This window comes from Callorhinchus milii, unplaced genomic scaffold (assembly GCF_018977255.1).
Source record: "Callorhinchus milii isolate IMCB2004 unplaced genomic scaffold, IMCB_Cmil_1.0 Scaffold2, whole genome shotgun sequence".
In the NCBI taxonomy this organism is placed as follows: Eukaryota; Metazoa; Chordata; class Chondrichthyes; order Chimaeriformes; family Callorhinchidae; genus Callorhinchus; species Callorhinchus milii.
In genome coordinates, this window is record NW_024704743.1 from 33,698,083 (window position 1) to 33,724,284 (window position 26,202).

General features: G+C 43.2%; 1 protein-coding gene across 2 annotated transcripts in view; it reads left to right on the top strand.

Moving 5' to 3' along the window:
- Positions 1–26,202, top strand: part of jarid2b (jumonji, AT rich interactive domain 2b) — a 119,115-nt gene that overhangs the window by 32,514 nt on the left and 60,399 nt on the right. Inside the window, exon 3 of one of the 2 annotated variants that reach the window (XM_007902609.2) lies at positions 24,526–24,695. The gene's annotated coding sequence lies outside the window, so the exon portion shown is untranslated. Of the gene's footprint in view, positions 1–24,525; positions 24,696–26,202 lie in introns of those variants that run through there. The other variant, XR_006084838.1, reaches the window with a different exon arrangement.

The following is a 26,202-nucleotide window of genomic DNA, read 5'->3' on the forward strand; positions in this document are numbered from 1 at the left end:
TTACATTTTTAATCCATTTTAAGCTGCACAAGTCCTACATAGCTGCTAGTTAGTGCAGCACCTTAACTCGTGTCAGTACATCTAGTCTTTCATATTACACAGAAGAATTAACAGGTAATGCAATTCTATTTCTGAATATTAAGATGAGTGAACTAAACTGAGGGCAAAGGATTTGAATAAACTGAATGATCATAGTGAACCTAAAGGAGAATAATTCCTAATGTGACAATGCCGAATGTTCACTGAGTTTGCTGAAGGTGAATACCTATCTCAAAATATCTGTGTAGTGGTTGTGTAGATAACTTCTGATTAAGACATGTGCAACTAATTGCCGTATAGTTCAAAATGTTGCCATTTAGGATAGTTATTTGAAGCCCAAATTGACTAAATTCAAGTCAGAAGTGACAATGACGCTTGTACCGAGACCTTGGTATTTGTCTGTTCTGGGAGAGAAAAAAACCTGGGTGCTTGTGTTCACTTTCTTTTGAGTGTTGAAGGTATCCAATTAACCCTTTAGACCATGGGAGAAGGTGTGACATGCTCTTTACAGCGTAGTGTTGGTAAAAGCCTAAGGTGAATCAACCAATAGTCATTCCTCATGAATGAGCCAAACAGTGGTTTGAAAAGCTCCACTGACCAAAGCAGTAATGCCATGGGTGTCTGATGGTTTTTGGTGCCATTGCTTGCTGAGCCTTTACCGAATGATCCATTGCAAGAGCCTGCAAAGCGCTGTGTTGCATGAAACAGAAAATTGCATCTCTGGCTGGGCAACTGCAGGAAATGCGGGCCAACTGTGGAGTCCTGCAGCTCAGTGGTGTGGAGTCCTGCAGCTCAGTGGTGTGGAGTCCTGCAGCTCAGTGGTGTGGAGTCCTGCAGCTCAGTGGTGTGGAGTCCTGCAGCTCAGTGGTGTGGAGTCCTGCAGCTCAGTGGTGTGGAGTCCTGCAGCTCAGTGGTGTGGAGTCCTGCAGCTCAGTGGTGTGGAGTCCTGCAGCTCAGTGGTGTGGAGTCCTGTAGCTCAGTGGTGTGGAGTCCTGTAGCTCACTGGTTAGAGCACTCACCTTGCAAGCGAGAGACCTGGGTTTGATTCCCGGCAGAGTGAAATGTTGGGCAAGTTTCCTTACTCCACATGCTTGATAATAATCCCTCAAGAAACAAAAACAATAATAAATTGGTCGCTTCAATCCATGACTGTTTGTGGGACACTGCTGTGTGCAATTGGCTGTTGCATTTCTCCCACAAATATAGTCAATTCACTTTACAGTATATTTTCTGAAGCGCATTGAGACGACTAGAAGACATGAAAAGCACTATATCAAATGCAAGGATTATATATATATTATCAATGAAATGGGTTTGAACACTGATCCTAATCCACATTGTAATCTACAAAGATGTATCAAATCTCAAACGTGGTGCCAGCATTCCCAGCGTGGTATGACCATAGTGCCTGCCCCTCTGCTGCCATGGTAAATGGCACCCAAACCCACCCAGCAAAACTGGTAGAATTTCACAATGGCACGGAGGATAATTCAAAATACCTTCCAAACCCACAGGGTAATTTGAGGTGAATTTTTTAATAGTGCCGCTGATCTATTAAAACCTTGCAGATTGATTTCGCTACTTGGGGAGAAAGAGTGAGGGGGGAGGAACAGAGAGAGATGAGTAAGGGATGGGGGGAAAGCGATGGGTAGTAGAGAGAGAGAATGAGTAGGGCTGGAGAAAGTGTCCCAGGAGTAACCCGGATATTCACTGCCTAGTGTGAATGACTGTGGATGGGACAGAGGGTACAAGAATAGTCTGGAGATCCACTGCCTATGGTTCTAGCTGTGGGAGGAAAATTGTGCAAATGAAAGCTGACAGAATTAGTTTGTGTCCAGCTGCTCTGGATTTGCTGCCTTGCTCCAACACTAATCTAAAGCTGGCGAGAGAGAAATCAAATTAGATGCAGATGCTCTTTTTAATACACGTATAACTTCAGTGTTACTTTTGAAATGAAACAGTTATTAAAACGTAATCAAGAGAGAGTCAGATGAAGAAGGCCCTTCAGCCCATTTAATCTCAACTTTCCAGAATGCCCACTCTACCGTTTTCCCATTCCAGCATTAAGTTGTTTTGTCAAATGAATCCAGCGTCCTGGCCTCTACCATCCTTACTGGTAATCCATTCCGACTTCTGGATTAAGAACCATCTGTTCTTAAATGCACCAAGTCTGGCATTAGCTGCTCCACGAGGTGTTTGGTGATAGCCATGTTAATGAAGGGTGCTCATCTCTTTATTAGTCTATAAAGTATGTGATATTGGAACTCGTTATAGTGTTGGTTGGGATTTTATATATCACAAATACGACTTATTGCTTAGTGTTGACAGCATTGATCTGCACTGGTGCTCACTGCACCTTGTGATTCCAATGCACAACCTCAGTGTCTCCCAGATATCATTGAAACCTTACCTCCACGCTCCCACTATCTCTGCTTTCTCTCACCTCTCAACATCACCACAACCTCTCCTTGCGGGCTGCTGAGACCCTCATCGACAACTTTATCACGTCCAGGTTTAACTGTTCGAGCACCCTGCTCGCTGGCCTGCCCAGCTACTCTCTGCACAAGCTGCAGACCATCCAGAAATCTGCAACGTGTCCTTTCCCACACCAGGCTCTACAAAACAAATCACCCCATCCTCACTGGCTCCACATCCCTGTGAAAATTAACCTCAAGATCCTCGTACTCACTTTGAAACTCAGTCATGGGCTCACCTTACCTCTGTGAACTCCTGTGACTCAACAGCCCATCTGCTCCTTCCATTCAGCAAACAACGGCTTAGTTAACGTTCTCTGTCCTCTCTGCCCCACAATCGGTGGATTTTCAGGCATTGCTTTCTGGAACTCCATCCCAGAGTTCCTCTGCCTTGCCCTCTCCCTCCTTGCCCTCAAACCCCACTTTAAGACCCATCTCTTCAGCAGTGATTTTGCCCCCCCCACTCCCCGGTCAGGCTCCCAGTCAGTTGTGTAAAGCTCTTTGAGACGTGCTCCGGTCATGAAAGGTGCTGTATGATAATAATATCCTTGCATTTGGAAAAGCACTCCCATCACATTGTTGAGACGTCACTAAGTGCTTCACAGAATATACTGTAAGGTGAATTGACTGTATATTTTGTGGTCGAAATATTGAATTGTTATAACAGTCTCCTCTTTATTTGTACCCGTGTCTAGTCCTTTGATAGGTATGTATCAGCTTTAGACACTTTTGATGACTTTTATCCTAACTTATGGAATATCTGAAAGGCTTCAGTGAGGTTTTATTTTGTTGGCATGGGTTTTCCTGTCCTTTACAAAGCATTATTTCAGGATGTTCCAATCCACCGTTGTAACTTGGAGGCAAGCGTTTCATTGTGACGTGGGATTTAGATTCTGTTTCTACCCCTTATTGCATTCCTGCGAGTTTTAAGTTTGACCTCTTTACAGCCAAGGTTTTGACCTGTCTGGCTAATAACTTGTTGCTGTCGAAGTGTTGCTGAATTGCAGTTTCACAGCTTTGTTTGGAGTTTTGAGTGTTTGTTTTTTGCCTGGTTTGTGCTGTTAATGTGCTGGGAAAAGTGGCTAATACATGAATCTGCCTGGGTTCACTGCTCTGTGGATGTCGATAGCTGGTCAATATTTCAGTTGCACAGTCAGTTAGTCATTGGTAGTTTTTGTGGCATGTGTGTTAGATTTTTTTGTGTACAGATGAGGTATGTTTTTAATATACAGACATTAATAACCAGCAGATGTAATAACACTACTTTGCCTATTAATAGGATTGGCACTTACTGTTCAGGAATGTAATTAAGCAGTGGACGTGGGGATTCCTGCACCACTAGGAATTTTAATTTTGCTGAAGCTGATGAAGCTTCTGAATAGTGAGTGGACCACATCCCCGGAAAGCGAAGCGCTAGAAAAAGGTTGAAGTGGGGAAAATTCTTCTGGGTAAAAGGAGACACTTCAGTGCACTTTTATGAATGAGCTTTCTTTCTAATTAAGTGGGAGGCTGTTCAGGAAAACCGAAATGTGCAGGACCAGGGAGGCTAATTGCAGGCCCTCAGCAGCCATCCTCAGCTCCAGTTCCCAGCCAGAATCGTCGAGCGCTTTGGGATGTCATCGCAATGTTAAAGGCACTGTCTGCATAAGTGTAAATTGCATGGATGACTTGACCAGTTGTGCTTTTTTTTCAACAAAAAAAATTGTTTGTCATGGGGATTTGTGAAACTGAAACAAAAGTGGCATCAGGATGTGTAAGCTGTTTGCATCTTGTGAAGATCATTGATGCTAAACCACACATGAATGGCAGTGTGGCTATCTCAGGCTTTCATCACTGCGAGCAGACGCCTGCTCTCTGATCTGATCTTAATGTGTTCAGCAGTGAGGGCGCCCCACATTCCTGATTACACAGCAAATGGTCGCACATGGTGACTGACTGACCATGTCGGTTTCTTGTATTTGAAACTGCGCTGGGATTGGTGAATACTTTTAGGATTTACAGCTGTTATGAATTTTAATGGGCTTTCTTCCAAAAATATAATAGCAAGTTGTAACATTTTGTTTTCATGAGATTCTGGTACTTCGAGCTGAAAACCTTTTTTTTCCCTCTCTCGCTAACGTACCAAATGCACACACATTAAAAAAAAATGGAAATACATACCAACCTAATCATTCATGCTCTCCTGAGCACAGGCTCTCTCTCATGAACACGCATTCACGTCACGTGCATTGTTTCTCGCACACTCTCTCACTTAATCTCTGTCCTTCTCACACATGTACCCTCTCAAAAGAGCCCGTCTCTATCTACTAAACTTAACCATTAAATCTGTTCTTAACCAGCTATGCCCCACACCAGGAACTGAGCTCACAGTCCGCTGACACACAGTCCTGGCAGTGTGCTGTATTGTTAGTGGTGCCGTCCTTCGGATCAGATCCCGTCTGCCTGTTCAGGTGGACGTTAAGAAAGTTTCAATGAGATAAATTGAAAAGAGAAGGGAATTTCTCCTGGACCAGATGAAATAGTCAGTCACTTAATGGCTGTTTGTGGAATCATGTGTGCAAAATGACTGCAGTGTTTACCTACAGATCATCAGTTACTTCACCGGGCAGCAGTTACCATTGAAATGCTTTCTGACACTTTTGACATTACAGGTGTTCGATCACATACAGGGATTGTTATAATGCCGGTGCAGCCTTGTCGACTGGAGTGAAATGACTTAGCGGCAGTCTGTTGTGACCTACTTTAGCAGATGAGGAAAGCAGTTTTTTGTGCCCTCCAGTATGTTTGCTAGACCTGTGAATTCCGTTGCTGTTCATTTTACTAGTGATACACAATGTGGGCAGACTGACGTGTGGGACATGCAAGTTTCAAGTCAATGAATGATTGCTCAATGACCGTCCAGCCACCCACAGGTTCGTGAGAGACGAATGTGCCATTGCCAAGAGTGGTCGGGTGGGGCACTGTGCAAAGTGGGTTGATCTCACGCGCCAGGAATGTGTGCACTATCAGGTAACGCTGCGGATATAATGATACAGGTCTTGCAGTAACTGAGCTGCTTTTTCAAGTGTTGAAGCTGATCAGATACTGAGTTACAGACTTGCCACATGTTTGTGTAGATTGGGTCCCATCAGGTGGTGCCGTGCTGACTCACCGCTCAGCCCCGCAGTCAGTGTTGTCGTTCGATCAGCCATTCGAGAAGCCCACCAACCAGAGAAAAGGCAGCTTCAGCGGTCAGTGCCGTGACCAATTCCCCATTGGTGATATTTCCTGTTTGTCATTTCATGATATTAATGAAGGGGTTATGGTCGGGCTAAAAAAAACCTTCCATCTCAAAATGTAACAAAGTACTGCGTAGAGAGTAACAGCAGGTGTGCATAGTGTTTTCAAGCATAATTGCAAAGATGCCTTTCTCCTCTTTGGCACCATGTTGTAATGTTAGTTCCTGTGCTCAGGATATTTGTTCCAGTTGCTCCTCTTCTGTGATCTCCCTTGCAGATCTCAGGTTTCACCTCCTTGAGTCACCAGAAGACGAGGGAGCCTGAGATCTGCGAGGGCGAGAATAGAACTGGAAAATCCTGATCTGGCTCCCAACTAAAGTTTCTATAGATGGAATTGTTCTTGTCCTTGAAATAGTCCTTTGTCGTTTACATATGTGGATAAATTGTTTAGCAAATTAATCACTGTCTCATATAAAGAGGCGTATAGACAGACAATGGGGGTTCACTACACAATAGATGAGAGGACTATTTCTGGAAATGCAAAGTTATTGCCCAGTTTCACCCTGCATGTCGCTTTGTGAAAATGAATGCTTTCTGTGTACCACTCTGTTTTTATTAATAATAATGAATCATTATAACGCTTGTACTTTATAATAATTGTTAGCATTGAAACATCTCAAAGCATTTCACAACGAATTGCTAGGAATTGCTGTCAAGTTGCAGTGACTGCATATTTGTGGGAGTTGATGGTGCACCCAGCAGTGTCCCACAAACAACAATAACATACGTTTTATTTATTTGGAGGATTGTTGGCCAAGACAGCAGGAGAAACTTTTTTCAGGCTTGTTTATTGCTGTTCTTGTTTTCTTGTGTCTTTTGATCTGGTGCCCAGTACTGTGACAGCAACCAATGGAGCCTGCTGAGTTTTTTTAAATTTGGGTTAAACACAGAAAGTCCAATGGGAGTTTTCGTGATGGGGGTTGGAACGTTGACTGATGCTGGCGTGGATTTGGGATTTGGAAGAGCAGATTGGCATCTGAATTCCAAATCTTTGACTCTTCATTTTCTTCTCTGGACACTTGAATCACATCTACAAAAGGAAACAAAAGAGGAAAAAATCTGATTAAACCTGCACCATTTAATTTCTCTCCTAGCTCAAGTGTCAATTTTGTGTTTCTCCAGTACTGATTAACTTTGTAAGAAATGTCTAATTTAATAATAATACTTTCATTTGCTAGAACACCTTTCACGACAGGATGATGTCTCAAAGTGATTCACAGGATGTTCTGTAAAGTGTCATGACTATCCATTTTGTAGGTGGACATGCTGGCATATTTGCCTTACCGTCAAAAGTGAATTTAAGAAAATTGGGACTTGGAATGGTTACAGCTGGAAGGATTGAGCAGATAAATGAGCTGAAGTAAAAGTGGTTCAAGCAGCAGAGAAGCAAATCTGTCCTGTTTCGTTATTAACCCAATTTCACAAAACTCCAGTAATCAAAAACATTCCTCCATCTGTTCCACTGTATAACTGATCAATCTAAAGTAATGCACATTTTTAAAAACTTTTTGAAAATAATAATGGATGCTAGATAGACATTTGTTTCTGAGTATGAGCCCATTTACAAAGTTACACGGCAGAGGTAGTGTTTCAGAATCTTTATTGGGAGCTGGCTGGACTACCTTCTTGGCAGTCGGTCAAGAATGTTAAGCGTTTGCCTCAGCCCACTGGGTTCCCCCCCTGCTCTCCCTGGCTGCACTTCTGACACAGCTAACGCTCTCCATGTGGTAAGAACCTGCTCAGACTCATTCCTCCCTCACGGAGAGCTCGGTTTCATCATTGGCGGGGGAGAACTCTATTTGATCTCTGGTCAATACGTGACTCCTGGGACTTTCTTTTCCCACCCCTTCCCTTTCCTCTCCTCTGATCTCAGTACACCACAATCACCACACAATCTGACTGAGGGATTGCCCGATGCTGCGCTCCCAGCTCTCTAGCACTGTATGACCAATTGTAAGATTATGGTCCTTGTTCAGCCTTTGTGCTGCTCCCCTGGACTAGTTGTGCTTTACGCAGCCCTGGGCTGGCCGGTGTTCTGTACCTGTTGCAGGTATCTGTACTCTGCCCTGTGTCCGTCTTCTGCCCTGACCTCTCCACTACCCGGTGCCGGGCTGCCTGTCTCTGCTTGTGGAAGCCTGGTTCATTCATGCCTGTACTTTGTGTGGGCACTGCTTTCTGCCCCTGGTCGCTCTCTGTGTGTCTGTGCAATGTTTTCTGTTCTGGTTGGTCAGTCAGGGTGTGTGTGTGCGTGCGTGTGTGTGTGCGCCCGCGCGTGCACGGGTGTGGTTTCTGACTTTGCTAAAGGTGGTTTCACATTTAAAATCAATGCTCTTTCTGCTATGATTCATGTGTTACTATTGCGTTGACTCAAAATCTGTATTTTAACTAATGCAGTGGACCGTGGAAAGGGCCCTGCACAGTACCTGCAACTTGATGCAAATATTGCCTATTTTCGATCCAGTCACTGCCACAGTTAGCACCCATTCACTTGTCGAGAGCCTCCGTGCTGCGTAAGGCTTCTGCCTGCCTGGGTATAAAGGCAGTTTTGAGTGGGTTTCAGCAGGCTTTGTGTTTTAAATGACTCTTTAGCAAGTCGATTGACTGACTGCTCAGTCCTAAATGTTTGTCCATCCAGTTGCTAAACTTTACCTGGAAGCCTGGCATTCAGTGCGAAATATTTTTACCTTTTCGTTTTGTTTTAAATCCAAACAAGCAAATTTGCTCCAATTTATTAGTAATCAGTACGGGAGACCTTTTTTTGTCACATGGGCCCCCCAAAAAGTATTCTGCTCATACTTCTGGCTGTTTGAGCAAACGCAGCAGCCAATGTCCCACAGTCATTTCACTTTACACTAAATCCTGTGAAGCGCTTTGAGTTGTCCTCTTGACTTGACAGGTGCTATATCAAATGCAAGAATTATTTATAATAAAATCCTGAGGAATAGACTGGAATTTGTGTGTGTGTGTGTGTGTGTTGGGTGTGGTGAGATGTTATGTGAGGGCGCTGAGGTCGAGTGCCAGAGATGCTGATGTCCAGTGGTTATTTTGCTTTGTAGCACTTTAAAGTAAGGTTAACATCCCATCCTCACGGTTGGAAGCCTTTTGTTCACTCGTTCCTTGTGCGCGTGAACGCGTTTTTTAAAAAAAAAGTCTACTAAAGTGTTGTGAATGGTTTCTCTGGCAACAGTGCTTAACGTTGCTTCGGTGGCGAGTTGGGCGAAGTGGAAGCTCTGGGAATGGGATATGGCACCGGAAAGCAAATGCCGGGAGCGTTAATGGGGCAGAAAGGGAGGCTGTCTCCTCGCCCCAGTGCCGAGCTACCCCAAGGCAAGGTGACCTTTTGACTTTGGTGCTTCCTGCCAGCAGAAAGGGTGGAATCACTCAAACTGGTGCAGACTGTCAGAAGAGTCAGTTTACCGGAAGCTGTTTGTTTGAGGTAGTGGGAGTTGAAAGCAGTGTATTAATAAAACCTCAGCGGCTGTCTGTTTACATTTTCAGGCGCTTCCTATTTGCTCAGTGCCGATGTCTGGTAGGGTTTGTTTGCCATGACTTCCTGAGGCTTGGTCTGCCGGGCTAATTGCCCACTGACTCCATGGTTACCATTGCTTCCTCTGTGCATGTTCGTGAAACTGTGTGCTTGTTTTTAAATGAAGGATTAAGTAGCGGAATATTTAGATTGAGTGTTTCAGGCCTGGAGTTAGAAGAGTTTTATAGCTCAGAAGGAGGCCGTGTGGATCCGTGCAACGCTGGTTTAGAGAGCCGTTTAATCTCATTCCTCCGAACTTTGTCCCATATCTTTTTTTAAAAAAAGAAAAAACATTTGAAGTGTGTTTTGATTTTTATTCTAATTTTCTCCTCACTGGCATTCGTCTCTGTTCCTTGTCTAACCTCCTCTGGCTGGAGTACAGATCCACAGCACTGTCTGTCTGTCCCGTTACCCCACCCAAGTGGCCCACTGTGTGAGTGTTGGTAGGTCATTTGACTGAAGAGAGGTTCATGACAGAGTCTAACCTCTCCCCATTCGGCTACCTGCAGGGTGTGCTGAAGAGGGAGCAGGAGCCCTGCTGGTTTTCTCCTCCCTGACCCTGGGACGTCCAGGGCTAGTTTAGTCACCGCATATAGCTCCGGCTGAACCCAGGAAACTCAGCGTGGACTTGCCAGCTGGGGAGAAGTGAACGTACTTCCCTGGCTTAGTGTTGCTGGACAAGCTGCTCTGTGCAGGGAGCCTCGCATTGCATTTTTATGTAATGCTCTCTTCCTCTGCAGCTTAGCAATTATGAACTCCCCCGGACCCATTTCTGCCTGTACAAATGCTGGAGTGCTCCAAAACTTCCCAGTGCCTTCTGGACGCCAAGTGAACGGACATATTGGAGAAAAATTGTGCCACTGGAGAGAAAAAAAACAAGAATTTCATACAGTGAATTTCAAAGCATTTTATATAGTGCTTTTTTCCCACAAGGTTATACACTTTAAAAACACTGGGCACGTGAAGAGGATAAAAGTTTGTTCTCCCCCCCTCCTACCCCACCCCCACCTTCACAACAAATTATCCATGAGCTTCAAAGGCTCAATGCTGCCCCCCCTCTCTCTAATGCACAGGATACATTTTCTCAGGCATATACTTTGTAAACTTCTAGAGTTCAAGAATGTAAAGAAGAATTGGAAAATATATAGAACCACGTACTGAGCCTCATCTGAATAAACAGAACCATTTGGTCTTAAATTTCCTGTGACACTCTTTGGAAGGGGGGATTTGCTATGTTTATGTCTGTCCCTCTGTTACTGTGAACTCACATCAGCTTGTCACCACTGACTTAATTATTTCAGTGTTTTGTTTTTAAAAGCACAGACATTATGGTACTGACTGGCAGCAATGTGGAGCTACATGACTGGCTTCAATCCTCCTCCTTCTCCATTCCTCGCCATAGAGAGGACCTGGGTTCTATTCCCGGCAGGGCGAAACGTTGGGCAAGTTTCCTTACTCCACACACCTCTGTTTACCCAACAGTAAGTAGGAACACGATTGTTAGTTGATGGTGGATAGCTTTTCAGTGGGTAATAATCCCTTAAAAATAATAATAATAATTTGGTCACTCAATGCAGGACTATGGGACACTACTGTGCACAATTGGCTGCTGTGTTTCACCCACAAAATATACGGTCAGTTCACTTTACAGTATATTCTGTGAAGTGTTTTGAGACATCTCGAAGACGTGATAAGGCGCTATGCAATGCAAGTGTTATTATTATAATATAACTGGTCCCGGTTAATTTCCTCCTGTGTATCTTTTCCTCCAATTGGTGGAATCATTGCTCAATGGGAAGGAACGTTTGCCCGAGCTGCAGACAGGAAAACGGTGGCAATGATCTCAAACACTTCATGCTGAGATGTGTTGCCCACCAGGAAGTTCGCAGGGAGCTCCCTGTACCTACCATCCACCTAGTGTGGATCAAACCTGCGCTTGTCGGATGTCGAATGACCAACTAGTGACTATCTTCCTTGCAGGGGAGGTAAAGCGGGGTCCCCTTGGAGCAGAACTGACTCCACGATGACATGCCTGGCAATGGAATGTCAGAATCAAACCAGCCCTCTGTGGCGGTCTCGGTTATCTGGTTCCTGAGCCAGGCGAGTCTGCAGTACTCCAGGGCACTGCTGATGACAGCACAGCCAGCCTGGCTCATCGGCAAGACCTGGAAGGGCAGACCTGTAACTGGGGTCAGGGAGTCCTTTCACTCGGCTCCTGTTAACCCTGCAAGCCCAACAGGTAGGGTGGTCCTAGCTGGACAAGCAGCCGGAAAGCTTGCCGGAAAGCAATATCAATGGCAAGCTATGTGGTTTTAGCTGATTAGACTACAACAGTACCCCCAACGCATACTCTGGGGTCCACAAGCCTTGGCTCTTGCCAGCCTGTGCCTAATACTTTCTGGAATTGGGTGGGCATGATGTGTCTCTCCAGAGAGAGAGTGCATTCCATTCCAACAATCTATCTCTGGGACTTCCACATGTAGGTGGGATGCATGGAAATCTCATCTTGTTTCGGATAATCTTCATCACGGTGATGGACTTCCGCATGTGTCAGACACCCGGTTGACCCCAAAAAAANTCTATCATTTGCCAGTCTTTCTCCCATTTTTTGTTTGCCTCCTTAGAACCCCATTATAGCGCCCTTCAGTGTAACTTGGCCTGGCTTCTAGTCTAATGACCAGTGGAAGCACGGCACATCCGGCTCCTGGGACAGACATTGGACTCAGTTGATTGCATTATAAGGGTTTGCCTGTGAAATACTTTTAAGACATCCCAATGTCTTCCAACTCTTTTCTTCCCTCCCCCACTTCCCCCGCAACTTCTTTGAGGTACTGCAGAATTATAGGAAGCCATTCACATCCCACTGCTCTGGGGACTGGTGATTCGAGACCCCCGTGTGCTATGCCACCATGTTACAATCAGAGTTTTGTAGCTATGGGATGCCTTTGTTACGGGGAAATTGAGCTGGGATTGAGACACAACATATGGTGTGGGCAGGAGAAGTCACTGGTAGGCGATGTGCTGAACCCTGTGTTGCAGGTGCAAAGAGTGTGAATAGCTGCCTTTGGCTATGTAGGGAACAGCAATTGACGATTGACGGCTTCACTTATGGTAAGAAATCCGCTTTGTTGAAATGCATTTTGCATTGATTTTCTGTTTAGTGACATTTATACAGAGCGCTGTTCTCCTGATGTTTAGACAGATAGAATGATTTCCATTTCCTTAAGACTTCGCTCCGGAGAAGGGCATTCTTTGTTGAGTGTTTCACGCTTTCCTGGTTATCTACTGTCCTACAGTGGTTCTCCAAGAGAGAGTACAGATTTTTCAGGGATTTCAATAGCTACACTTCGGGCTTATTCTGGTGATTTGCTCTTGACATTTACTTTCTTCAGCCTTCTTCCCTCCCTCACTTTCCCCCGTACCTCGCACCACAATTGCGTCTTGGTTGCATCCTTACACACCCAGAGGTGTGCAAGGATGGTGAGATAGAGACATATGGTTTTGATCATTGCCTACCTCACAACTCAGCGTTATAAAGGATCACGAGTCTGCCATGTAGATGCTGTAAATTTAAATGTAAGGTTTGATAAAAATCTTACTGTACAGCAGATCCACTGGGGGCAATACCTCATATCACTTAACTGCAATTCGAATAAAGGTCAGATTAAAGCATACTGCCCACTATTCATGGGCTTTATGATGCTGGCTCTCGCTGTGCTCAAAAAGGAACATGACATTAGTTTGAATAAAATGGTTAATTTTGACTGAAGATAAATCCTGGTATCAGTTAGAGCCTGGAATTAGTCATGAAGATCTTTAAAGTTAATTAGTTTTTACATTTCTATATGCTCAGAGAGATACACTGAGTGAATAAAACAGATGTTCTTTGGTCGCTGTACTGCAATGCATTAAGCGTGCAAGATGACAGAAAAACATTGTCTGGTGTGCTCCACCTATCGTCCTGACATTACAGAACAAATGTGACTGGATTTGGTCTTCCGATTTCTCTGGTTGTATTTGAATTAGGATATTAGATGTTCATTATAATATGGTTCATGTTTGTGTCATGAAGCCTCTCCTTTTGAGTGTGCAATGAATGACGTGACCAGGACAAGTATTAGCATATGTGGCTGTCAACACAAAAATGCGACTTCGTACAGGCTCCTTTAAACAGTTTGGTTTCTCTTCTCTCTCATTGACCTGTGCATCTTGCTGTTCTGTATTGCTGAACCCCTTCAATAACGCAAAAAGCTTTGCTAAATTTAAAACGCGAGATGTAACTTCAACTCGTGGCAACTGGTTCTTTTTGAAAATTAGTACATTTGACAGCAGTGGTCATGGGACCCAAATAAATCTTAAATACCCCAGGATAAGGCCCTACAGGCCAAGGTTTAGAGCACGTGGCTGCCAGCTCAAAGCCACTACTTGTGGGTCCCTTTAAATGTTTTGATTTTCTTATTCATGAAAAATGTAAGACTGATCTCTTAACCCTATTTCTAATGCTAGTCACTCAAATGTAATACTTAATGGTTTTAAAGCACTGAACTCTCTGGGGAGGGGGAAGAGAAATTAAGGAAGCAAGTGAACCATTTTCCCCACAAAATATACAGTCAAGTCACTTTACAGTATATTCTGTGAGGTGCTTTGAGACATCTCGAAGATGTGATAAGGCGCTATATCAAATGCAAGAATTATTATTATTTCAGAGCCGCAGCCTTGGATAATATTGAAAGTAGCCGATGTAGTGAGACTACATTTTAGCTTTTGAATGAAATGTGTGCCTTTACTGACTTTGAAATCAAACAAGTGAAATTGGCTTCTGTAGGAATTGCCGTGTCTTGTTCTGGTATTCTCTTAATCAGAAGCGATGGGTGAGATAGTCCATTGAAACTCTTGATAGTTTCCATATCCAATGACTTGGAAACCATGTGAGCAAAGTTTAATACACCTACGATGGTGGGCTTGGACGCTCGATAAGTTACCATTTTATTTTGAACTTCCAAGCAGCGATTTTTAAAACAAAGAAATGGGCCCTGAATTTTAGAAAGATTGCAAACTTCACGCGTGGATTGGTGTTTTTATGAATGATTAAAGATTAAACGTAAAACATTTGATCTATCACCTTATCACATTGTCAAAATATCCCAAAGTGCTTTCCAGGATTGTAGCATATTTAGATGACTATTTGTAGGGAAATATGTCCAGCCACTTTAGTGCCAGTGGGAAACTTGAAATCTTTTTGTTAAAGTAAGGTCAAACACTTGACAGAAATGGTCACGAGGCTCAACAGTACTCGAAGCACTTTGAGATGTTTCAGCATTGCTATAAAAATTCACGTTCTTTCTTTCACTAACCACAACCATATTCTGTTCTCTTTTACCTGTTTTAGATATTTTTTTGTAGTCCGGAGCTCCGTCTTCCTACCCATCTGTCTTTAAATCCTACCCAAAAAAAATCTACCTCTACAGTGACGTCTCCTTCCCCTTCTCCCTTGCTGGGCGCCTTGCCTTGTCTTTGTAAAGCGCCCTGCAACATTATCCTCCGTGAAGTGGCCCATGAAAATATGAGTTGTGGAGTCCTGTAGTATAATGGTTAGAGCACTCGCCCCGCATGCGAGAGGACCTGGGTTCGATTCTCAGGCAGGGTAAAACATTGGGCAAGTTTCCTAACTGCATATGCCTCTATTCCCTAGCAGTAAATAGGAACCCGGTTGTTAGTCGATTGGTGGATCGCTTTTCCGATGGTAATGACCCCTTCAACAAAATATTAATAATAATTTGGTCTCTGAATCAAGGACTGTTTGTGGGACACTGCTGTGTGCAATTAGGTGCTGCGTTACGCCCACAAAATATACAGCCAATTCACTTCACTTTATATTCTGTGACGCGCTTTGAGCCGTCTCGAAGACTTGATAAAGTGCTATATCAAATGCAAGGATTATTATTATTAAATTGTTGGAGTAGACACACACAGCTGTAATGTGCTGAGGCGACACTGAAAATCAAGTTGAGTGTAATCTAAATCATCAAAGGCTGCCAGGATGCTCAGTCTCTATTCAGTTTCCCTGATACATTTTATACTGAGCATGTGTTTTTTGAGTTGCATTTGTCAGGAATGTAAAAGATTTTGAGTAGTCATTAAAATCTGTTTTTTTCCAGTTGCATTTGAGCATTTTTAATTAGTAGCATTGCATGTTGTGCTGCAAGATGTCAACTTGATTGTAGAAAACCTTTCCTGGCTGCCTTAGATCTTTTGTGATGGTGTTTCTTTTAAAGGAAAGTGGTGGGGGGAGGAGGGATTTCCCCTCTCTGTTCTTTGTCTGAATCCATGCTGCCATCTGAATAAATATGACTTTCTGAGCCTTCGAAGCCACCAATGTCCACGATGTCCTCAGGCAATGCCTGTCAGCGTGCCCAGAACAGTGACCCAGTAAACGTCCTATATTCTTCTCTGGCATCTGTCAACCTGACGTGATAGCTGAATCTGCATTATAATAATTAACGTGCCACGTGATGAATGGTAGAACACTTGAGTATTTCTCTCTGAGTGGTTTTAATACTGTGCAGTGCAAACTGGCATAGATATTGACCTAGTCTACAATAGAATACTGGTTCAGCCAGTGTTTCAATACCTCCCTTATCCTGGGACCTGCTGTTACTGTGTCGGCAAGTTGATTGCACTGGGTTTGATGTGGAAGCGTGGGACTTTAATGAAGTGGGAGAACAATTCGATAGAATTCCTTGATTTGTTGTTGTGGTAGCATCAGGGGAAGGGGATTGGGTTGCAAATCTGGTGCCAGCTTGACAGAAACCCGTCCAGATTTGTACAGTATCTGTTTGATATGTTTGAAGTTTATCCTGTTGCTGATCAGAGAGATAATTTTGCTCATATAGAGAGTGAGGTGGAAGTTGTAATTTGGCTGATTATCAGACCGATTAGATCTGAGCGTAGAACGTGATATTAAATTATTTATAAAAACTGGTACATTTAGGTGATATATATGTTCCCACTGAACATATTATATATTTCCCCCACCCCCACCCCATCATACCACAGTGATTGGGGTCCATAAGATTAGGTCACTGTGTTATAAACTGTCCATAAATTGAAATGGGTGAGGACAGGATCATCCTTGGCTTCAGTGCTCCTCTCAGCCTTTAGCCCGCTCACGCCCACTGTCTAGGCACATGTGAAGAATGGCTGATGTACCGGAGGCAGGAGAGTCCCTATGGAATCTTATCCAAGCATAAATCAGTGCCTTTGAGAGGAGTGGAGAAATATTCAGCTCGGAATCTGTTCTGGAAAGTGATTCATTGCAGAATTAACTTAACCGAGTGATCACCTTGCACATCTTCAATCACACGTTCTGAGCTTTTTGTCGTGCCTGAAGGCTGATGAGTTTCATCATTTGTCCGATCGGCTGCTAGTGTGGTCATGCCTACGGTACCTGGAGACTGCGAATGGATGTCCGTATTTAACCTGTGCCCAGCGTTCAGGAGGATGAGTTTCTCAATAGCAGTGAAATCTGCATTCTTCCTTGTTGATTCACCTCCGATCTCCGGAACAATCTGTCATCAGCCAAGCGGGAAGGGAGTGGGTAGCTGTTTGGCTCTGTGCTGCCCTTTAAGCGTATGTGTGTGCCATTGCAGTGTGTGGTCCCTACTACACTGACAGATCTTACTCTGCAAGTGGGCTAATGTTCTTTTAACTTATATATCCATTCACATTACAACAACTTGCATTTTTATAGCACCCTTCACGCCGGATGGCGTCTCCGAGCGCTACACTATTACCAGGTCAGCAAATCGATCATATTTCTGTCAACCCTTTCACACTGCAGTTGTCTTGGTCAAAAGATTTGTAGATCTTTGGCCTTTTTTTTGCCCAAAAAGTATTTCCTGTATGTTTCTCCTATAAATACTTCACAGTAAAATCCTGTGATCTGTTTTGAAATATCTCGATAACATAAGGTTCTAGATCAAATTAAAGGATTATTGTGCATATATTTTGCCAAGTAAAAGGTTGTTAACTTTGTGGGTTGAGACCAGCCAGTTTCAGAACCAGCACATCTTGTCATGGGACGTTCCACGTACCAGCACCGCCAGAAATGCCTGCACTGTTTGCTGCAGGCTCTGTGGTTTCTAGAATTGTGCTAAGATCAATCCAGCACCAATAGTCTTCTGAAGCCTTTGCAGACTCAGGAGTATTTTCTGGTCTAGCAACTCACTTGCATGCTATTTGCGTGTAACAGAACCAAGATATCAGAGGGCAAAGGTGAAGAGGAGGAAATCACATATTACCATAAGCCCCAGGCAAGTTTCATGTTATGGCTAAGCATCTGCTTTCAGCTCTTACCTGTGTCTTTATGTTCTATGAACATCAAGTTGCCCTTTAAGAGCTGACTGTATTGTGGATGCCATAGTAGTATGTGGTCAACTTGTTTCCCTGCTGCACTCACAGGTCTTGCTCTGCAAGTCTGCCAATGTTCTCTTAACTTATCATCATACTCATCCATTCACCTTAAGTTCATAGAACCGTAACTTCACAGAACTAACACTTTATTTAGTACTTCTAATTTGCCTTGTCGAGTGTTGTTTCTCCCACTGATGTAGACAAATGGCAGAGATGGGGTCTGTTTAACAGCCTTTACTGATGCACTTCACAGAGTATACTTACCTTTGTTCACTTTTATCATTGGGTGATCAGCAGGCATTGAAGAAAATATGTTAGGTGGTCACTTACTTACCTTTAAACCTTTTCCCTGTACTTTCCTTGCCCTCTGACACCTTTATATCTGCTCTTGGGCGTTATGCTGGATTCTGTCCAGGATGTGCTTCAGAAGGAAAACTGGTGTAAAAACTAGGATGACACTGTTTAGAGCCTTGAGTAGTCTTGAAATCATTAAATTAGATGCTGTGTTATTAGATGGTCTGCGGATGAATAGCTACCGGTACTGCTTCCTGGTTCTCAGTCCAGCGCACTGCTCCCTCCCTGATCAGGTGGATGTAAAGATCCCATGATGCCATTCGAAAAGAGACAGGGGTGTCCTTAACCAACAATCCTCCAGATTAGATAACTCATCTGTCATAATTTACCAGGTGTCATCATGCACAGGGTGTAAGTATACCACATATCTGGTAACCACAGAGTACAGGAGACTATTATAAGAAAACTCGTGCTAGGGCGAGGGCCATTATAATGTGGTTACCTTGTGCATTGAAAGACACGATTGTTTCATGTCGTGCATTGCTGACCAGGATATAGGGAGAAAGTTCCCTTTTCCTTTCGAATACTGTAGTGCCATGGGATTTTTAGATGTCCCCCTGAACAGGCATCTAGGACCTCAGTTTAATGTTTCATCTGAATGATGTCACCTTTATATTGATGTCTAAAGATTGACTTTTGGAGAGTTACAGAAATGTAATAATTTTGAAGATTGATATTATAACAGTGGGGGAGTTGATTAAATAACCTCAATTGGATGATCACAGCAGGTAGCAGCCTGATTGCTGTGTATTTGCAAAACCTATTCCCCAAATCTGATTTGTAAGTTTTTGCCCTGCTGATACAATCTGCTGCATATGGGTTCTCGCTACAAATTTATGCTTTGTGTGTTTTGAGTTTGTGTGAAAAAAGTTTTATCATGGATAAAGTTACTGCATGTCATGCCGAATCCATGTGAAAATAATAATCCACAAACACTGAGGCTGTGTTTCAATTGTGCCCACACCTCCCTCCCACCAATTCCATATTTCGCTTTCCCTTGATTTCCATCTTTATCATAATGCTACCCGAAGTTCAGGGTGTTCACAAAGTCCTGTTACCCCCATGTTTTCTTTCTACAGTACACTGACCAACTGAAATATGTGGGATGAATGATGATAATTATGGTTCAAAGTATTTCTTATGTTGAAATATATATATACAATAATGATACTTGCATTTGATATAGTGCCTTATTGTTGAGGCGTCTCAAAGCGCTTCACAGAATATACTGTAAAGTGAATTAACTGTATATTTTGTGGGTGAAACGCGGCAGCCAATTGCACATAACAGTGTCCCACAAACAGTCATGGACTGAGTAACCAAATTATTACTTTATTGATTTATTTTTTGAAGGGATTATTATCCTCAGAAAAGTGATCCGCCAATCGACTAACAACTGGGTTCCTATTTACTGCCCAGGTAAACAGAGGTGTGTGGAGTAAGAAAATTTACCTAACGTGTCACCTTGTCCGGGAATTGAACCCAGATCCTCTCGCTTGTGAGGCGAGTGCTCTTAACCAATACGCTCCAATATAAATTCAATTTATTTATTATGTAACTATTAAAACCATTCAGTTTTAATAACAATTGTAGCTTGGAAATTATGACAAAGGCATTACATGAAATTCAATAATTAACAAGAAATACACTAATATTTACCAGTTGTTCCATATGTAGACAAGATGAGTAACTTGAGAGAATGGCATAACTAGAATTAGGTGGAAGCCGAACATAACTTAATCATTGAGTTATTTTATAAATTAACAGACTGCAAGCTTTCCCACTGAGGCTCTTTTCTGAGCTTTCCAAGGTGCAAAAAATGTGATCTGTACTCTTTCTCAGTTTCTACAGTCCCTTGTCCTCCCCAGAGCTGAATTGAAATCAAATTGAAGGGAGTTCATCCTGGTGTCCTGGTCAGCAGTCCTTCAGATAAAATTAGTCACCTCCTGGCTATTTGTGAGATATTGCTGCGCACTGGCTGACTGACTGACTGACTGCTAAATACACTGTCCTACACTTTACAGAGATCCCGTGAAGAGGTTTGAGAATTTAAATGATGTGATGAGGTTCATATGCAAGAATTATTATGCAAGAAGAATTATTAATACCTGTACAGTGGCAAAGATCATGGGCTGTTTTAATGCTGGTAATGTTGAAAAAGATTTTGTAACGGTTGGATTTTAGTGCAGAGCTGCTTTTCTCATGTGAACAGCTGAGGATACGCCTGTATTGGGTGCTTGTCCTGTAATAGCTGTTCAATGATATTGAATCCTGCATAGCGCTTCGATATTACGTGTCCCAGAGGGGGTGGAAAACCTGGTTGCGGTCTGGATTAATATAGATCAGAATTACTGATTTATACTTGTAATTAGTTGGGTATCACACTACCCTTTGGGGACTCCTGTACTACATGCCAGGAAGGAGGTTGTGCTGGACTGGCGTTGTCTCACGCTGCAAAGCTGGTTCCTGGCAGGATTCAGTACTTAATAATAATAATAATTATGGAGTCCTGTAGCTCAGTGGTTAAAGCACTTGCTTTGCAAAGCGAGAGACCTGGGTTCGATTCCCGGGTAGGGCGAAACGTTAGGCAAGTTTCCTTACTCCAAATGCCTCTGCATACCTAGCAGTAAGTAGGAACCCGGTTGTCAGTTGATTGGCAGATCCCATTTCCGACAGTAGTAAGCCTTTCAAAAAAATAATAATTTGGTCACTCAATCCAGGACTGTTTGTGGGACACTGCTGTGCGCAATTGCCTGATTGCCTGCGCAATCGCCCACAAAATATACAGTCAATTCACTTTACAGTAGATTCTTTGCAGTGAAGCGCTTTGAGACGTCTCAAAGATGTGATAAGGCGCTATATCAAATGCAAGGATTATTATTATTATAAGAGCTTGTAAGAGTGTTCAAACTCTTCCTCCTTCAGGGGAAACTGCTGAGCTGTTAATTGAAGTTGTCGCCCCAGTTTACCCTTAAGCACCTCCTAGTGGCTGGTTATAGCACAACTTGGGAAGAAGCTTGATTGATTTCTGCCTGGAGTGTTAGTGGTGTTGGGTGTGTGAGAAAGGGGTGGAGGGGAAAGAAAATGTTGTTTTCCTTAAGAAAAAAAAGCCTTTGCGTGCCTTGTAACTAAATCTTGACCATTTGTGCGGGCGTGGCATGCTCCATTTCCTTCAACTGTAAATACTCTGGAAGCTTTATAAGTGGTTAATTTCGTTGCTTTTGCTGCATGATTTTTAATCGTTGCATATATCTGAAAGTTGATTCAAATCAAAATAACTGTTTGACCAACTTGACCGCAATTTTTTAAGCAAAAAAAAAGTACTCGTTTTTTTTGTTTGAAAAGTCTGTGGCTCTCTCACCGAATACTTCTCTCTCTCACTCTCTCTCTCTCTCACTCTCTCTCTCTCTCGCTCTCTCACTCACTCACTCACTCACTCACTCACTCACTCACTCACTCACTCACTCACTCACTCACTCACTCACTCACTCACTCACTCACTCACTCACTCACTCTGTCTCTCTTTTGGTCTCTCACTCACTCACTCACTCACTCACTCACTCACTCACTCACTCACTCACTCACTCACTCACTCACTCACTCACTGTCTTTTGGTCTCTCTCTCTCTCTCTCTCTCTCTCACTCAATCACTCACTCAAAATATGTGCAGCATTGGGGGGGAGGAAGGGAAAGACTAGTATCCTCCTTGGGAGAAGGTGATTATAAATCATCTTGAATGTACTGCTTTTGAAGCTGCTACAGAGAGTTCAGGCATACTTGAGAAAACATGACATTTTTCACAGTGTATTTTGTGTTTCCGTCCGTTGGTGTGGAAGTACTTAAAGCTTTGGATATTTGCCAGTGGTTTCCAGTCTGGGCATTGTTTCACTGCAATTGGCTGCTGTTGCATGTAGCTGTCAGAATTTGATATTTTCTGCATGACTGAGGCTCGGGCTCTATCAGTCTGACACCTCTGCACCGTTGTAGTCTTTAGATGCCTGGGAGAAAGGAGGTGAAATCACACATCAGAAAGTCTTGCTATAGAGGATAAGAATCATATTCACGACGCCTATCATTTGGCTATCATTAAGAGGTGTGCTGGTTTGGGGTGTAGGGTGCGGAGGCAATTTCCATCAAAATCCATCTGGCCTCACTGAAATTCCCTGGAAATACAGCCATGGCATTACTCATCCTCACCAAGTCATTAATTGCAGTAATGTCAAGTCCTCAAGCATGTACATAACAATGCGTTAAAAGGGGAAAGTGCTGTTGACTTGTACTTTTCATACTACCATTAACCTATCAATTTGTCAAATGTAGAGCATGCTAAGTGGATGGGTTGGGTGTAAATTTTACCCATTCAGTTAGAAATGACAATGAAACTTGTGATTTATAATCACTGCCGGGTTTACAGAAATTCTGACTGTTTACTGTCAACATTGCGTTTTCCATATTCATTTTAGATTTGGTCGGAAGCAGCAAGCGTGGATCCGAAGTTCAGATCTGCAGATCTATTGTGTAATTACCGTCTTGTATCCACAGGTTATTTTTATCTTGTCTGATGGTTGGAAGATTGAAGAACACTGTAGATGGGTCTGCTATATACAGATGAAAGAGAGGTGCATGTTTAGTCAGGCTACCTCCACTTAGGCTGTCATAAGTGCCACCCCACAGTAGCTGTGAGGAGACCCAGAGAGGCTAGACGCCAAGCTGTATGAATTCATGCATCCCTTCGCTTTGATCATTGTTCACAACTTCATTTACTTTCCTTAATGTAGATGAGTGCGCTCCAGCATTTACTGATGAAAATGACCATGTTTGAGGAGAATGTAGTCAGGCCACTGTGTCAAAGTAGATCACTCTCATCTGATCACCAACCCATTGCAAAATACCTTGTGTTTCCCTCTGGTGTGATATAGCTATATAACTTCAAATTTTCTTGCATTAACTGAGATTATTCCCACCCTCGTCTGTGAGCACATTGATTCTTTTGCCATAGGTTCATACAGGTTGTTCAGTGGTATACAGTTGTACTCTAGGGCACTGCTTATGACCGCCCAGCCAGCCAGGCTCATCGGTAAGACTTGAACATGGGGCAGAATGGTCTCTGGAGATGAGAATTCTTCCTACTCAGCTCCTGTTATTAATATTAATGATGATCATGATGAAGAAGATATTTTGGTATTGACTGCAAATGTGACATCAAAAGGTAACATCACAATGATATGGGACTCACAAGTACATACAGTTAGAGTAGTCTGTAATAAAATAGATATTATAAAATACTCTCTGGAATTAGGTAAGTAGGGTGTGCCCCTCACAACAATAACAACAAAATGACATTTGTAGCGCCTTTCACGTCAGGAGGACGTCCCAAAGCGCTGAACAGTCAGATATCGGGGTCCGAGCATGGGGGAGGTGTAGGGGTGAGAGAAGGCAGAGAGGTGGGAGGCAGACCAAAGGTACGGTCAAAGCATGGTCCCCTCCAAGGAGAGAGTGCGCATTCCACTCCTGATATAAGAATGTCCACGTGTAGGTGGGCATGAATGGAACTCAGTTTGGTTTGGATACTCTTTAGCGTGGTGATGGTCAGACATCCAGCTGACCCCGCCCCCCAAAAATCTCCCAAGAAAAACTGCCACAAATCATACAGCGCAGCTGTACCTTACTTTCTAACTACCTGAGTCATGAGGGAAGTCTTAAAGCCTTCTTACTGATGCATCGCATGAAAAATCAAAAATGTGTTGTTGACTTGCATAAATATTCTTCAGGATTCCTTCATTGCTGTTTTACACTCTTGTGAGTCTCCTGTAGGAGAAGTTGGTTTTGGGTAGACTGTAGGCATTCTGCTCCAATTCTGAGATTATAATTTATAGAGCATTAATGAGCCTTCCCTTAAAGAGATTTGTGCACTGGAGCTGAGAACCTGAATATAACCTGCGGGGTCATGATATTCCAGTTATCTTGTGCAGCCTGCAAATACTACTAGATAAAGGATCTATACCCAGTTCACTGAGGGTTGATGCGGTAGCAGCATTAACTTTCCACCCACAGTTGGAAAGTTCAGTTGGAAAACGCAAGTTCATGAAAGTTGCTTAGAAGGTCAAACTCTTTGTCAGTTAAACTTGTTCCTGGAATTTGATGTGCGTTCTCAAGTATGTTACTCCCTCTGAGCAGGCAATTCATCAGGTGAATAACCTTATCATATCAAATCCTGTGGCCGGGTGCTAGCATGTACGTCATGGGTGTCTGCCTTGTGGGTTACATTATATTTGTTGTGGGTACAGTCTGAATTACGAATTACTGCAATTGGCACTCGGAAGAGGAAAATAATTGAAGGAAATACCCCCGCAATTCATCTTGAAATGCATTATTTCTATATATTCGTCTTGAGATATTGTAGTTTTTTTTATTAAAGTAGATTGTTATGTTTTTTTTCCAGGCCGAGACTGCAAGCACAAAGGAAATTTGCCCAGTCGCAGCCCAACTCCCCCAGCACAACCCCCGTCAAGTTGATAGACCCAGTCCTGCCACCGCCAGCAACACAGATCATTGACCTCTCAAAACGAAAGCCCAAAACTGAAGATTTCCTTACTTTTCTTTGCCTTAGAGGTAAGTGCAATAGAGGGCAACCTTGTTATGATGCGTTTGGTGTATTCAGAGAGGGGGCAGAAAGGCTGAAGGCCCGACCACCAGTGGTGGACGGGAAGCAGGCCAGTGCTTGCTGAGTGCAGATAGGGTTTAAGAAGGTCGCAGAGGTTGGGTGAGGCAAGACAGTGGAGAGATATAAAAGTGAAGATGAGGATCTTGATCTCGGTTCTCTGCGAGATGTGGAGCTATTGAAGATGGGGTGACAAGCTTGTGTGAGAGAGAACATGAGTTGTAGAGTTCTGGATGGTCTGAAGCTTGTGGAGGAAAGTATTGGGAGTCCAACAAGCAGGGAATTGGCATAGGACATGATGAAAGCATGGATTAGGGTCTTGGGAGTCTGAGGGGAGAGGTGGAGGTGGGAAATGTTGCGGAGGTGGGGGAAAGCTGCAGGGGTCAGATGTGAGGTTTAAAGGACAGTTGAGAATCAAACAAGACACTAAAGTATCAGAGAGGCATGGTCAGCCCGCTGGCACGGGAGGAGGAGGGGGAGCTAAGGAGAGCAGCACAGGAAGTTGAGCAAGTCTGGCCCTGGGCACAGGGCTCATTATTGTCAATTTTAAAAAGAAAACGATTGTGGTTAGTGGGGTTGTGAATAGATTTAGTAAAAGACAGCGGAGATGAGACACAAAGAGTAAGAAATAAAAGAAACTTTCAAGTCCTGTTTTAAAACTGCGATTTGTGACGTCACACTGTGTTAAGGACTGGCGAGACTCTAGCCTTCATGAAGGATGCTATATGAATGCAAGTTGTAAATGATGTCAGTCTGGTTCAGTTCATAGCTTTCTCGCCTCTGAGTCAAAAGGATGTGGGTTCAAGCCCCACGTTGAGAGTTGCAATCCTGCTGTTCTTTGGGATGGGCTTCTAGTGTAAAAGGTGCTTTACCAAATGCAAGCATTATTTTTTTGCCGGGTACCAACCTCCTAATAATAATCATAATAATCCTTGCATTTGATAATGCGCCTTATCATGTCTTCCAGACGTCTCAAAGCGCTTCACAGAATATACTGTAAAGTGAATTGACTATTTTGTGGGCAAAATTATCATAGATCCCTAGTAGAGCCACGTTATAAGCGAGGTAGTACGGTATTGAAAGGCGCTATAACTATTCATCAACTTCAAGGTTACAGATTTTAGTTCACAAATGCTTTCTCCATTGGTGGTCTTCCTCGTTGCATACAGTGTTATAACACAGTGGAGAACATAAATGGATTATGTATGCTTACATTTTTCTTTGAACGCAATGGACCTCCAAGGGAGATCTTCAGATCTGCCTTTTCCTTTTAAATTAACCTGAAAGCTTCAATCTAAGAACAATCCTTGAATTATTGCACTGTTTACAGAAAGAAGCATTGGAATGTTGGAAACAGAAATGTTTCCAGTTCAGTTTTATGAATGTGTGGGGTAAAGAAAGAGAAAACAAATTTCTAGGGCAGAATACTGAAGAACCGTCTGAGAATGAAGGGCAGAT